Source organism: Panthera uncia (assembly GCF_023721935.1).
Source record: "Panthera uncia isolate 11264 chromosome B2 unlocalized genomic scaffold, Puncia_PCG_1.0 HiC_scaffold_25, whole genome shotgun sequence".
Lineage (NCBI taxonomy): Eukaryota > Metazoa > Chordata > Mammalia > Carnivora > Felidae > Panthera > Panthera uncia.
This window is the reverse complement of record NW_026057581.1, coordinates 12,877,906-12,893,460: the sequence shown is the minus strand read 5'-3', so window position 1 is coordinate 12,893,460 and position 15,555 is coordinate 12,877,906.

Genomic DNA, 15,555 nt, shown 5'->3' with positions numbered 1-15,555 from the left:
GGATACATTCCAGCTGAAATCCACAAACTAGGATAAGGAAGGGAAAATCATTTCTCCCCTACCCTTCTAGGTTCTGTGACCGAGAACTCCCTACCCCCACCACAGTAAGAAACAGATTAACAAGAGAAAAAAAAAATTGAATACCATATAAACCTCACATATCCATGGGGCATACCCAGGAAAACTAAGTAAAACTCCCCAACATGGCCAAAGCCACCACCTTAAATATCATCTTCAGTTAAAGAAAAAAGAAAGATATTTAGGAAGGGAGATTGGTTATGGAGATGTTAAAAAACAAAATTCAACTGAATCCATTTGAAGATGTAATTGGCTTTCTTCAAGATTCATGAATCAGGCAGAATTCCGTCTCAGCAGATAGAAGGTTGAACCAAAGGAGGGGTACAAACGAGAAAACTTCTATAGACAGGAGGAGGCAGGGCAAGGAAGTTATTCTAGCAAAGAGTGGATTGTTTCATGCGAGGTCACCATCCTTTGGGAGAAGACAGGGGTGTCTATCAGGCAGATTACCTCCCTAGTGCTGACCAGGTAATTCTAGATTGACTGGTAAAGGCCACATTCTTGGGAGAGGCTGAAACTGTAAGTAGGTTGGGTTTTCATTTTTTGTGTTTTTTTTTTTTAAGCTTATTTATTTTGAGAGAGAGAGGGAGCACACCCACTAGCAGGGGAGAGGCAGAGAGAGAGAGAGGAAGAGACAGAATCCCAAGCAGCCTCCGGCTGTCAGCACACAGCTAGACGTGGGGCTCAAACTCGTGAACCATGAGATCATGACCTGAGCCAAAATCAAGAGTGGGACGCTTAACCAACTGAGCCACCCAGACACCCCATGCAAGTAGGTTAGGTATTAAGTCTTGGTTTCCTGATATGGGGTTTAGCACAAGTGACTCCATTTTGGACCTGTTGTTTCTCTTTTTAAACAATTCTCCCACTTCGATCAGTGTCTCTTCTTAACTGAGAGATGTGATCAAAATTTAAGACATTAGCGCCAGTCCCAGATACTGCTCTGAAGTCTCACTTGCTGATTTTGTGTGTGTGTGTGTGTGTGTGTGTGTGTGTGCGCGCGCTGATCTTCTCTGTGATATTCACAGGTCATGACATTTTTTGTGGAATCTGCGTAGTATTCACAAGTTGCAACTTTGGGCTCACTGTTTTTAAGTCAGTTATTCTCTCCATTCCCTTTTTGATATTCCAGTTTTAGAGGCATCATTTGCTTGGTGGTTGGTTGCTGCAAACATACATTTAAAGCTTTGGAGGGACACCTGGGTGGCTCGGTCAGTTGAGCGTCCGACTTCAGCTCAGGTCATGATCCTGCGGTTTGTGGGTTCAAGCCCCACGGCAGGCTCTGTGCTGACAGCTTGGATCCTGGGGCCTGCCTCGTGTTCTGTGTCTCCCTCATCTCCCTGCCCCTTCCCTACTCACATTCTGTCTCTCTCTCTTTCTCAAAAACAAATAAACATAAAAAAATTATAAAGCTTTTGAGAGAGTACAGTGCAACAGGGGACTACTATGATTATTATTAGCAAGATAATTCCCAATGTTTGGAGTGCACTTCATGTCCCCCAACACTGAAACCTGTCAAAATCGATTAAGTCAAAGAAAGACTCTGTTGAAGGGGTCACCTTTTTAAGCCAAGTGGCTTGTTCAGTGATCTTAAATAACTGAGATTCAGCTTCCCCAGAGTGCTAATCCAGGCTCAGCAAGTGGTCTTGGCCACAGCACAGACACCCCCTTGCTTAGCTAAAAGGTAATCGAGGGCGGGGCACCTGGCTGGCTCAGTTGGTGGAGCGTGAGACTCTTGATCTTAGGGTTGAGTTCAAGCCTTACTATGTTGGGTGTAGAGATACTTAAAATTAACACCTTAAAAAAACGGGGCGCGTAGTGGCTCAGTCGGTTGAGCATCCAACTTCAGCTCAGGTCGTGATCTTGCGATTCATGAGTTTGAGCCCCGCATCAGGCTTGCTGCTGTCAGCATGGAGCCCACTTTGGATCCTCTCCCCCCACACACCCCACCCCTGCTCTGTCTCTGCCCCTCCACTGGCGCTCTCTCTCTCTCTCTCTCTCAAAAGTACATAAAGATTAAAAATAATAATAAGGGTTATGCCTGAGAATCTAAAAACTTTGCTAGGCAGCTATTGCTTTAGTAGCAAACTCTAAAACTATTGAAAGTGATACTTTCAATAGTTAAGGAGAGATCTCTAATTATAGACTCATTTACATTTACTCCTAACCAGGAAAGTAGGGCCCTGCCAAAGGAAGTGAATTCTGAATCACAAAAGCCTCCTGGTAGTTTCTTTGTAACCTGACAATATAAACTCAGGAGAGGCAGCCAACAAGGTGTAACAGTTAAGGCCGCAGTTGGATAACCTAAGAGGCATCCTTAGTTATGCACCAGGCGTCTAGGAATCATAGATCCAAGGAGGATGCTAACCAACCACCACAGACAAAAATACATTCTCTCTGGACACAGACCACTTCTGCTAAGGTGGCACAGTTAATGGACAGATGGGAGTTTTTGATGACAAATCCAGAAGTCTGAAAGGCCCCTTAGCAGTTGCCTGGATGATGAAGAGAATAGTGTTATCTTTCCAGGCCAATGGCAGATTAAAGAACAGAAAGAAAGAAAGAACAGAAAGAACAGAAAGAAAGAACAGAAAGACCACTTGGGTGGAAGTGGTCTACGTCAATGTCAACTACTCCTCTTCCTTATCAGTTTGGTTCAGAGGTCTCCAGCGCCTGCGTGGGACCAGATGTCAGGCGGAGACTTCTTCAGCTGTGCGGTGTGTACCCAAGGTTCAAGTCCGTGCAGTTTAGCCGCAATCTGGGTAGTGAGCAGGACTTGGTAAAGTCCCCTCCAAAGAGATTCAAGGATAATCTTTGTTCTTAGTTGGGGGGGGGGGGGAACAGAAAGCAAGAAAATGAGAAGACTGGAGAAAATTGCAAATATTAGTTTGGAGAGTCATAACCAGATATTTGAGGAAACTAGAATTTCAGATCTACTCCAGTTTACAGGTATATAAAAAACCCTCAAAGCCAACAGGATTAGAATGTTCTATCTATAAAGGTACTAACAATTGTCTCCATTATTTTTTCCAAAGATAATCACAGTAGCACTCATTTGTTTGCATTAAACATGACCTGATTGTTTATATTAGCATATCATGAATAGTGATTGGCCATGTAAGCTCTTTTTAAGATGACTTTGCTGGACATTTTCATGAGGAATCCAAGCAGTTGTTTAAAACTGTCTGGTCATATCTTAGTGTAAGGATATCTCTCTCAAATATGACATTCTAGTCCAAGTCTTGGTGATATAGCCAGTGTTTCCAATTGTGTCCTGTGACAGAGAGAACAACCTCTTATTGAACTTGTGCAAATAACTAACCATATTGTCATAAAAAGAATACTGCAGAGATTCTGAATTCTGGGAGTGCCTGGGTGGCTCTATCAGCTAAGCATCTGACTTTGGCTCAGGTCATGATCTTGCAGTTCATGAGTTCGAGCCCCACGTCAGCTGTGCTGACAGCTCAGAGCCTGGAGCCCGCTTTGGATTCTGTGTCTCCCTCTCCCTCCCCTCCCCTGCTCATGCTTTGTCTCTGCCTGTCAAAAATAAATAAGCATTTCAAAAAAATTTTTTTAATTAAAAAAAAAAGAGTTTCTGAATTCTGGAGGAAGCAGGTAGGGAGAAAAAGTAAATATTTCATCTTTGTTTACAAAGATATACTTTACCAAATTTCTGTAAGTCATACATAGCTTAAGAGAAAAGATGTCCGTAAACCTGGGAAAATAAAACATTGAGGAAACAGGTCATAAAAATTACAATCAGCCTCCTCAGTTTATTCAGACCCATGTAATTAATACTTGCTCTGCTTGAATCCATTTCTTGCCATTAGTTCTGGAAATTTTTACCTAGTTAAGAGTTATGATCTGAGAGTTATCAGAAGCCTGTACTTGCCAAAGTTGTTTCCATGAATCCCCTAAAGATGAAGCACTTTTGCAGGAACACTTTTGCAAAAAGCATCTCAGTAAAATAATAACTGTAAATGATGTCCCCAAATAAACACACACACACACACACACACACACACACACAAACCCAAAACAAAAAAAAACCTTGGAATTGTCCATGGTTAAAGATCTGAGGAGAGTTCACTATAAAACAGCAGAACACTTACATTCCTATACAAATTCAACAAAAAGAAGACTTAGTATTCTTACTTGGCAATGCTTCCCATCTAATTTAACATATCAAATAAGCCTGAAATTATTTTATTTATTTATTTATTAAAATTTTTTTTTAATGTTTATTTATTTTTAAGAGAGAGAGAGATAGAGCACAAGTGGGGTAGGGGCAGAGAGAGAGGCAGACACAGAATCTGAAGCAGGCTCCAGGCTCTGAGATGTCAGCACAGATCCTGATGCGGGGCTAGAACTCACAAACTGTAAGATCACGACCTGAGCCGAAGCCAGAGGCTCAATCGACTGAGCCACCCAAGCCCCCCAAATGAGCCTGAAGTTAGTATCTTCTCTTTTTATAAAGGAGAACAAATCTTTTCAGATGTTCCAGGGACCCTTTGGAAAATCCCAATGGTAGTTCAAGGTCAAAAAGACTTCATTTACAATTTGATTTTGGGGGGGGCACCTGGCTGGCTCATTTGGAAAAGTATATGACTCTTGATCTTGGGGTTGTGGGTCCAAGCCCCACATTGGGTGTAGAGATTACTAAAAAAAAAAAAAAAAAAAAAATTAAAAACACTAAAAAAAAAACCTTAAAAATTTGATTTGGGGAAGTTTTTCAAGAATATCAGAAGACTTAAACACTTGATTAATAGGGCCACATATTATTATAAAACAATACCTAATTATTTATTTGACCAAAATGGCAATAAAATATTTCAAAGGCAATTATGGAAGGTTACATAGTTGTGGACACAACTTAGCTGCTAATATTGAGAAGACTCAGTTCTCTTAAGTAATCAAAGACCTGATGATAAAAATAACAAAACGCTCAGGAAATATTTCAATAAAACATAAGATCTTTGTCCTCTAGACAGATTGCCTTAAAGGTAAAGAAAAGCCTTTCGTAATATTTTATCAAGAGCAGATCAATAGTCCAAGACACCTTGTCCTAACAGAAAAACAAAATCTAATTTTGAATCAGTTTACTTTTTATATCAATACCATTTCTTATTCAGATAAATTCATTTTAATCTCAGCCATCCTGACTACACATAAAATTCCTTTCTCAGGAGATTCCTCTTTCACAAACTGTACAGCTTTTTTTTTTTTTTTTCCTTACACATCAGATTTGGTCCTATGTTTTTCCTCTTTCCCATTCTTGTTTTAGGACAAAGTTTCTTTCTTCTCCCTCAACAAAATGCACCTCCAATCCTCATGACTTTCTTTTACCAAAAACACACATCCTACATTCTTTGCGTACAGAGTTGTTTCCCTTATTATTTCTAGTAGCCTTAAACAATTGTGAATGAGCTGTTACTGACAAATTAATGAGTATGTTTCACAATTCCTGAAAGTATATTTTTCTCATAGTAAATTTTCCACTGTGGCACAAAACATGTTTAACAATAGACCCAAATAACTTTAGTTCTTCTGTAAAGGAAGCCAAAAATAAATAAACCTATTGTCACTAATGTTTCAATATTTTGTCTTACTTGAGAAATACCTAGATATTAAATAACTATCCATCATTTAACTTAACATAGCAAAACCTTAAGATTTCAGGTCACTAAAATGATGGGAAAACTAAAAAGTTTACCTAAACATTTTTATCCCACTTAAATTTATTTCATTCACTTGTTCTCAACAATTATGCTTAGATTATTTATGAAAATTTCATCATACCAAACTTTCTTGGCTGACAAATTTTGAAACAGGGACAACATGCAATTATTTGACTAGTAAAGCAAGGGAGAATAAACACTGTACATCTGCATCACTTTTAACACTAACAATTCTGAAGACTTAGCCAATTTAATTAATCCAAATTTAAACTGGCTTTTATTTAACAAAGATTATGTCAGATCACATGAGCTTGAAAAATATCTGGGTTAGTTTCTCTTATATTTCTGAGAATTTTAGGAATATTTAATTCATATAAGAATTTAGCTTTCCAAAGGCCACTTAAATAGTGTTGTTTACAAATTAATTTAAATAATACCATCCATAGGCAGAAACTTATCCTACATCTACAACATACATACATAGACACACACGAACATACATGCAGACACAGAGACTGTATACCTTCTGTTTCAAAATCTAAGCCATGAATCAGGTACATTAAAGACAAAACTCACTAGTTATAAAATGAAAGTTGGGTCCAACCTGTATTTCTGGCAGATGTAATAAGTTAAGGCTACATGATTGGATGGCCAAAGTTTTTTACCAATATTTGTGGGGAACACACTTAGGGATTTTCCATTCTCTTAAGCTTCAAATCACTTTTTCCCCTTTTGTTTTTCTTCTGATAAGAATTAACCTCTCTGAAGTCTGCACTTCAAGGAGATAGCCCAGATGAGAAGAGAGGGTTGCTGGAGAAGACCAGGTAGAACATTTACATCTCAAAGCCATGGGGAAAGAATGCACTGATCCTTCAAGAAGGATGTTTATTTCCTAAGGCCAGAATTTCTATCATACCTACAAGCCTTTGGACATGAATAGAGGAGGTTAATTGTTAAAAAAGGATAGGTGGGCTTTGAATTGTTTCCAGAGCTGCATTTCTGGTCTTGCAAATACTTGTACGATCAAGATAGGTGCTTCTAATTCCTTCAAGCATTGGGTTGCAACTTAAAATAACATCATAGGTTGATCTACCCATCTAATCTTCTTACCTTCAGTTTGCTTTGTATATCAGGGAGATTTTCAGCTAAGATGGGAATCAAAAGATTTCTGTGTTCTGGATTTAGAGCTGCTTTGTCTTTGGAATGTTTTTATATGTCTTATGTTTAGAATGTCTCTGAAATGTGGAATCCTTCCACAAAAGCTTTAGAGGGCCTATCTTTCTCTCTGGGTACATAGTTTTGTTTTAGCGTAGGGGAGAACACAGAGCTTGTCAGTTCTTTCTTATGACTATTTTTGGGAGTAACTGTGGATTGTGTGAAGGTAGTATCCTTTACACTCTCTTTGGAGACCCAGCCCTCTTACATCCAAAGGGTGTTCAGTACTGCCTGAAAACTGACAAGCTAGAGGACAATCTCTGTCCCAGGCAGGCAGAAAGCCAAAACAAGGTCTTTTTTTTTTTAAGTTTTATTTATTGATTTTGAGAGAGAGAGAGAGAATAAGTGGGGGAGGAACAGAGAGAGAGGGGGAGAGAGAGAGAATCCCAAGCAGGCTCCACACGGTCAGTGCAGAGCCCAGTGCAGGGCTCAAACTCACAAACCACTAGATAATGACCTGAGCTGAAATCAAGGGTCAGACGCTTAACCAACTGAGCTACCCAGACACCCCCCCCCCCAAAACAAGTTCTTAGAACCCAAAATGAGAAAAGGAGGAAGGCAATTACTATACCTGACAGAGAAAGGATCCATGGGTCTGGATTTGGAAAGGAAGGGACAATGTGAAAAAAAATTTTTTTTAAGTAAGCTCCACACCCAACGTGGGGCTTGAACTCATGACCCTGAGATCAAGAGTTACATGCTCTACCACCAGCCAGGTGCCCCAAGAATGTGAAATTTTATTTATTTATTTATTTTTAATTTTTTTTTTTTTAACGTTTATTTATTTTTGAGACAGACAGAGACAGAGCATGAATGGGGGAGGGTCAGAGAGAGAGGGAGACACAGAATCTGAAACAGGCTCCGGGGGGGTCAGAGAGAGAGGGAGACACAGAATCTGAAACAGGCTCTAGGCTCTGAGCACAGAGCCCGATGTGGGGCTCGAACTCACGGACTGCGAGATCATGACCTGAGCCGAAGTCGGACACCCAACCGACTGAGCCACCCAGGCGCCCCAAGAATGTGAAATTTTAATTTCTTCTCTCAACTGGGCACTATAGACAGAGATCTGGGAAAGCTGACACTGGTAAGAATTCTCATTCTTCACTGGTTTCTGCCAGTGTTCCCGGGATCCCCCCTACAGCCTCTGATATCTACCAGAATTTGCTGAGATTATTCATTAATTTTAATTTTTGTTTCCCTTGGCTGTTTAAGGCAACAGTGTAGCGGTTTACCAGAAAATCCCTCAGAGTCTCAACTCCAGCAGGGGCCTACACAGGAGCTCTTCCTTGGGGGAGATAAAAAGGCATTCAATATTGATGAAGAATTTGCATAGAGTCCTAGAGAACAATCTCTTTTCCAGTGTCCCACCTGACTACAAATTGAGACATCAATTCCAGGGTTGGAGTTTTGATGATGGACCCCTAGGAGGATACAATGGAGGAGGCCTGGGTGTTTATTCTAGTTAACTTTTGTGTTTTTGACTTTTGCCATTTTTGCAGATACTTATAGCTTCTAGGACCATAGCCTTTGGACATAAGATAGGCAGGTATGCTGAAGGTGGTGCCCTTCACTCTTTCGAGCTTATGTGTTCCGTTTTATTTTAGCTAAGACTTTGGGTATCTTGGAGCCAAACTAATACCTAATGGGGATATGCCATTGGGTTGGAAATTGTGTGGTGGTTTACAGTGTACCTCATTGCTTTGCACATTTTCCTGCAGTTAGAAGGTGACCTAGTGTCAATCTAACCCCTTCTGTGACCAACTTATCCTCACACAAGAGTGTCAAGTGCTCTAATACCACTTAAGTGCTCCACTCATGCCCACCAATTTTTGCAACTCTTTGACTTCTAAAATTCCCATTCACAATAGCCTTCATCTATACAAAACAAGACAAACGAGCATGTGCACCTTAACTCACCAGATGCAGCCAAGAGATATTACTACGGCCTGGCCAAGAGAAGGCCTTCTGCACACCACTGACAATTGTCAACATGGGCCCTGAGACAGGGGAAAAGATTGAACCAGCAGACTCCAAAGAATAGGGACTCTGCAGACAGATTCCAAACAAATGGGGAATTGAAGCCTAAACCCACCAGCAACTCCCAACATGGAGTCTGAAGACAAAACCAAGGGTCGGGGATTTTCACTCAAATGGGGGAACTGTAGACTGAGCCAAGGCCTAGAGGTCCGCATTCCACGTGGAACCCTCTGACCACCTGCTAGCTCCAGCTGACCTGCCCTGGACTGGAAAGCCAATTCGACTGGGAGCTTGACACATGGAGAGTGGAGCTCAGAACTAAGAGGAGCTTCCCCAGGGCCTTCAGAGGTGGTGAAAAAGACAGAGCTCAGAGGGCCCACTGGTACCACACCTGTGTTTCTCATTGCCCCTGAGCTGGCAAAAGCCGCCTTCAGTCCCACCAGTGCCACCAAATCTGCTAAAAAGCAAAAATCCAACGGAGTAAAAGATCTAATTGGCTTTCGTTTAATGAATTGGACACGAATTGGGCAACTTCCCATCTTAGGAGAAAGGAGCTCTGGGAAGCTGTACAAAATGGGAGACTTTCCCTGACTTACGATGGTTCGACGTGGGAGTTTTTTTCCTTTACAGTGGTATGAAAACTATACTCATTCTGTAGGAACCATACTCCGAGTTTTCAATTTCGATCTCTTCCCGGGTTAGCGATATATGAAAGGATACTCTTCTCCTGTGACTTGCAACAGTACCAGCAACCCTCAGCCCCCGACCAGCCACGTAATCACGAGGAGGCCATCCTGCACCCATGCAACCATTCTGTTTTCCACTTTCAGTACAGCATCCCATAAGTTACAGTAGAGGGACACCTGGGTGGCTCAGTCAGTTAAGCATAGGACTTCAGCTCAGATCATGATCTCACGGCTCGTGAGTTGGAGCCCCGCGGCGGGCTCTGTGCTGGCAGCTCGGAGCCTGGAGCCTGCTTCGGATTCTGTGTCTCCCTCTCTCTCTGCCCACCCCCCCACTCGTGCTTTGTCTCTCCCTCTCTCTCAAAAATAAATAAACATTGAACAAAAATTTTTAAGAAAAGAAATTACATTCCATATTCAACATTTTATTACGAAGGAAGCCTTATGTTAGATGATTTTGCCCAACGTAGGCTAATGTAAGTGTTTGGAGCACATTTAAGGTAGGCTAGGCTGAACCATGATGTTTATTAGTTTAGGTGTAGCAAGTGCATTTTTTAAATTATGATTTTTTTCAACTTATGATAGGTTAATCTGGATGTAAGCCCATCTCCAGCGAGGAAGATCTATACAGGCAGAAGGAGGAAGGACAAAGACATTATTACAGCAGAGTGGATTGTTGCAAACAAGGTCACCGTCCTTTGGGGGAAGGAAGGAGTCCAACCGGCAGATTACCTCTCTGGTGCTGACCTGGTAATTCCAGATTGACCGGTTGAAGGGCACATTCCCAGGAAAGGCTGAAACTGCAGTTAGGATAGGTATCAAGTCTTTGTTTGCTGATGTGAGGTGTAGCACAAGTGACTCCATTTTGAGTCTGTTGTTTCTTTTTTAACAGGTTAGCAGGAAGCGGACAGTAAGGTTCTACAGGTGTAAGTGTGGCCCCTTCTCCATTGATGAGAGTTTCTTGTAATTTATTGCCATCCTTCTCTTCCTGGCACAGACAGGGAGAGACCCTATGAATGGAGATTTCCCTTATAAACATCAGTTTCTCTTACCAGAAGGTAAATTCGACTTTAGGGCTTCTCCTGTGTCTGCTTTTTCTCAAAAATAATCAGCTCAAAATAATCCTTATGCCAAAGAAGCATATTCTGGGGTGGCATATTCTGCTGCCTTTCACTGGCATTTTCATTTTTGTATATCCAAGAAAGTAGCGGTGCGGCGGGGGGGGGGGGGGGGGCCCCGGGGCTTACAGTGCACAGGGTGGGGGAGTGGGATGAGATGAGGGCAATGTAGTTAGGCAGTGATTGGCTGGCAGAGTGTGGATGATTCCCAGGGAGAGGGAAAGCCAGTACCTGAACTTGGGTTCCCTGAAAAAGCAGAGCCTGGAATAAAAACCTATGTGCAGGCAGTTTATTTGGAGTGACCCCAGGAAAGAGGAGAGAGCCAGAGCTCAAGACAGGGGAGAAGGAAAAAGCCAGGTGGAAGGTTGCCCCTTACAACAGAAGCAAGCAGAACTTCTTCCTCCATTTCCTAGGAATCACAAAGCAAGCAAGCCTCTGAGAATTCTCATCCTGATGAACTAGAGCTGGGACCCTTTAATCCTTTGCCTCAGGCTTTGTAGTATCGGCAAAGGCAAAGGCGGAGGACTCCCCAGGCAGGAAGCAGGGAGCCCTCCCCAGGCAGGAAGCAGGGAGCCCTCCGGAACAGGTGTGCCCAGCGGGTGGCCACTGTGTGATGAATCCACTGGAAGCCCACCTGGGGCTGGCCACCCCAGCCAGCCCCAGCTGAACTCCCAAGAGTCTAGAGGTGAGGATGTATCTCCTACAGAGAGTCTTGGGCAGAGGAACGAGGGCGCCCAGTTGTTTCTAATAAGATCATTCTGGCTGCGGCTTGGAGACTAGCCTTGAGGACAACAAGGGTGGAAATGGAGACCAGCCCGAGAAGGTCTTGGGGTGGTCCTGGTGAGAAGTGAGGATATCGTTAAAAGCTGACTTCCCAACACAGCCTGTTGACAAGCTTTCTCCGGTAAAGTAGAACAAAACGCTGGCAGTGTCTTAGAAGGAGAAACGCAAGGTAGAATTGTTGCGAATTTGAAGTTTGGTTTAGGGCCGGTTTTTTAGGTATGGAGTCTCGATTAGAATCAGGGAAAAATCATGATATCACAACTTAGGATGTTGAAACTAGCAAGAGGAGAGTTTTGTTTTCAAAGATTTTATTTTGGGGGCACCTGGGTGGCTTAGACGGTTAAGCTCCGGTCACAATCTCATAGTTCGTGAGTTCAAGCCCTGCATTGGGCTCTCTGCCGTCAGCACAGAACCCGCTTCAGATCTTCCGGCCCCCTCTCTCTCTGTCCCTCCCCTGCTGGTTCTCTCTCTCAAAATAAATAAATAAACTTAAAAAAAAAAAAAAAGATTTTACTTTTATGTAGTCTCTACACCCAACATGGGGCTTGAACTTACAACCCTGAGATCAAGAGTTGCATGTTTTACCGATTAAGTCAGCCCCACAAGGGGAGAATTTTAAGGCAAGGGGTTCAAAGAATTTTGAGGCATAAAATGTCTGTTGATACTTTATATTGCAAATTGAGTGGATCTTTCTAGAAGTTCCTGTAAGGAACAATCAAGCTATTTGCCTGGGCGAGTGTCTTTTGAAAGAGTAAAGTCACATTCATGTGGACATCTCTGGGAGTCAGGTCCTTAGGACATCTCTTAGTGAGGGTAAATGTTTTTCCTTCTCGGTGCCTTGTTCCAAAGAGGTAGCCCTGAGGATGGAGAGAAGTGAATGGATTCTGAACATATTTCAGAGGCGGGAAAAACAGGGCTTCCTGTTGTACCAGATGTGTGAGACACACAGAAGAATCAACAACACCTAGAAATCTCACTAAGACAAGTTTGGGCTAGAGGCATAAATTTGGATACCATTAGGACACAATTATTATTTAAAGCTAATGGAATGCATGAAGTTGCCTACTGAGAACTTCATTCTCCCAGTGTCTGTGTATCATTAGAAAGATAAAAGAAAAGGGTCCACCGACCCTAACCACCGTTAGGGTTAGGGTTAGGGTTAGGTCCGGGGTGTTCCTAATATTCAGAGGCCAGGTAGTGTGTCGAGTCAGAATGTATTTAATGGTAAACAACAGAAAATACTGGTAGGGCGTCTGAAACAGACAGGGGTGTGTTCTCACGGAACGTGAAGTCTGGAGCTGAGCAACCCGGCTCCAGTTAACAGCTGAGCAGTTATCCTTGTGGGGACCCAAGTTCTTCTGTCTTCCCCGTCTGCCATCTTGCGTGTAGGTCTCTATCCTCGAGCTTGGCCTCAGGGTCACAAGACAGTAATTGCACCTTTAGACATGCAACCACAATTCAGGTAGAAAGGAGGAGTGACAGGGGGCAAATTAGCTCCTTTTTCTCCAGGAATAAAGTCTGTCCCAGAAGCCTTTACTCAGCTGACTTCTTTGCTGGCCAGAACTATAACACACATCCACCTCTAACACCAAGTGAGTCCAGAAAAGGAAGTATTTTTAGCCGGGGACTTTGCTGCCCTGACTGACACTGGGGGGTTTATTTGTAAGGAAGGAGAAAGGAATGGCTGTCACATCAGCAGCTGGTAGTATGTGCCACCAGCAGATAAGAAGGACCCTCGAAGTAGACCAAGGGTGACAAAGGATGAAGAAGGAAAACAAGGAGAGGGTGTGGTGTCCCAACAACCAAAGGAAGAGAGTCTTTCGAGAAGGAGGGAGAGATCGACTGGGTCAAATATTCCTGAAAAGCCTGACAAAGATGAGGTAGGGGGGCAGGTCCACTGGATCTGGCGACATGGAGGTCACTGGGGACGATGACAAGAGCAGGTTCTGTGACCAGATGGGCATGGAAGTCCAGGGGAAGTATGCTAAGGAGAGGACGGGATGTGAGGTAAGGGCTTTTAGAAGTTTGACCTTGAAAGGGGTAGTTGGGGGAGGAGAAAAAGGAGGAAAAAGGGAAGGATGGAAAATACTGTCGGAGCTAAAACACGCTCAATCGGTTGAGCATCCGACTTCGACTTGGGCCATGATCTCATGGTTTTGTGGGTTCGAGCCCCGCGTCGGGCTCTGCACTGACAGCTCAGAGCCCGAAGCCTGCTTCCAATTCTGTGTCTCCCTCTCTCTCTGCCCCTCCCCCGTTTGTGCTCTGTGTCTCTCTCACAAAAAAAAAAAAAAAAAAAAAAAAAAAAAAAGATAGCATAGGATGGAAAATACTGTCATTTTCCTGACTTACTGTCATCTCACTAAACTGTTTGGAGGCTACAACATAGATTAGATAGCTTTCATATCTATCTTGAAACCTTAAGCTTCAGAAGTGCATTTCTTCCCAAAGCCGTTATGGCACATAGCATGGTGCACAGGCCAGGCTTGGAGTCAGAAGGGGTTCGATTTGAACCGTAATTCTGCCTCACTGTGGGATCTTAAGCCAGTTGCTTAACCTCTCTGAATCTGTTTGCTCCGTAAGTAAAACGGGACAGTCGCGGCCACCTTGAAAGCTGTGACGTGGATGAATGTCAAGTGCCCGTCAGGGTGCCTGGCACATAAGTAAACCATCAAGACGTGATACTAACATTCTCCTGGCAGACGCAGATACAGCGTCTCTAGATCAAGGGTCCAGATGAAGTTCCCAAGAGACAGAGCAGATAACAAATGCTTAATAACGTTGATAATTTCCTCTGAGGCACAGCACGGGAAGACCACCGGGCTGCGTGCAGCCACGCCGCATAATCCATACGATCCAGGTTACTCCTTCGTGTTTCCCTATTTGTAAGGCAGCAGAAAATCAGGTACCCGCTTGTCTCTCTGAGGCTCAAAGTATAGCCAGAGGGCTGAGCAGCCGCTGAGCATCTGCCTCCTCCTTGAAATTCAGGGTCAGCAGGAGGACAGACCCGCCAGAAGATTCACAAGGGGAGACAGATCTTTGCAAGGCAGATGGGAGAACAAATATGAAGCAAGAAAATGTGTGGATGCGTGTGAATGACAAGGGACGGGCCACAAGAGCTCTCGCGTTAAGGGCAAGCTAGCTTCGTGGCATTATTGCTTTGTTACAACGATTACGAGTTCCGCCTCTATTAGGCTTGGTTCTTTGTCTGAAACTGGATGTGGGGAAAGGGCTGGGTCGGGGCAGGCGATTCGGAAGGAGTTCGTGGAATGAAAAGACTCCAGTTTCTCTGTCCTGCGCACCACACTGAATGACTCCCACCCCCCCACCCCCGCTCTCACAGCTCGGGGAGAATCACGGAGCCTTGGAGAAGACACCACTGGCTGATGGGGCTCTGGGAAGGGATCAGGGCCCCTGCCCTGCCCAACCCTGTGCTGGGCACAGCAGCAGAAAGATCCGCACCCGGGGTGCAAGTTGTGGCCCTGCCCCTTCGGCACCTGCTTACCTCAGGCTCGGTTCCTAACCTTCCAGGGCCTCAGAGTCTCCACCAGTAACGGAAGAAATAAAACCCACTTCGCGGTTTCATTACGGAGACTAAACTGAATCACATCCACAAGGGCCGGGTCAGTGCCCAGCACGTGGCCGGCGCTCAGACGTTTCTTCCCTTCCGAGCGCTTTCCGTGCCATATGTCATCTGTCCCCCTTTCTGGCATCTGTGTGCCCCACGCATACAGCCCTAGGGGTGGGATGCCATTTCGCGTATCACTCGGGTTCTCTGGGGAGCAGAAGCTACGATGGAGTTTCGCAGAGAACATTTGGGAAGAAAACAGGGCAGTGGCACGTGGCAGCCTGTGTAGGTAGAGCATGGGACTCTCCATCTCGGGGTGGTGAGTTCAAACCCCACGTTGGGCGTGGAGCCTATCTGGAGGGAAGGAAGGAAGGAGGGAGGGAGGAAAGAAGGTAGGAAGAAAGGGAGGGAGGAAGGAGGGAGGGAAGGAAGGAAGGAAGGGAGGAAGGAAGGAAGGA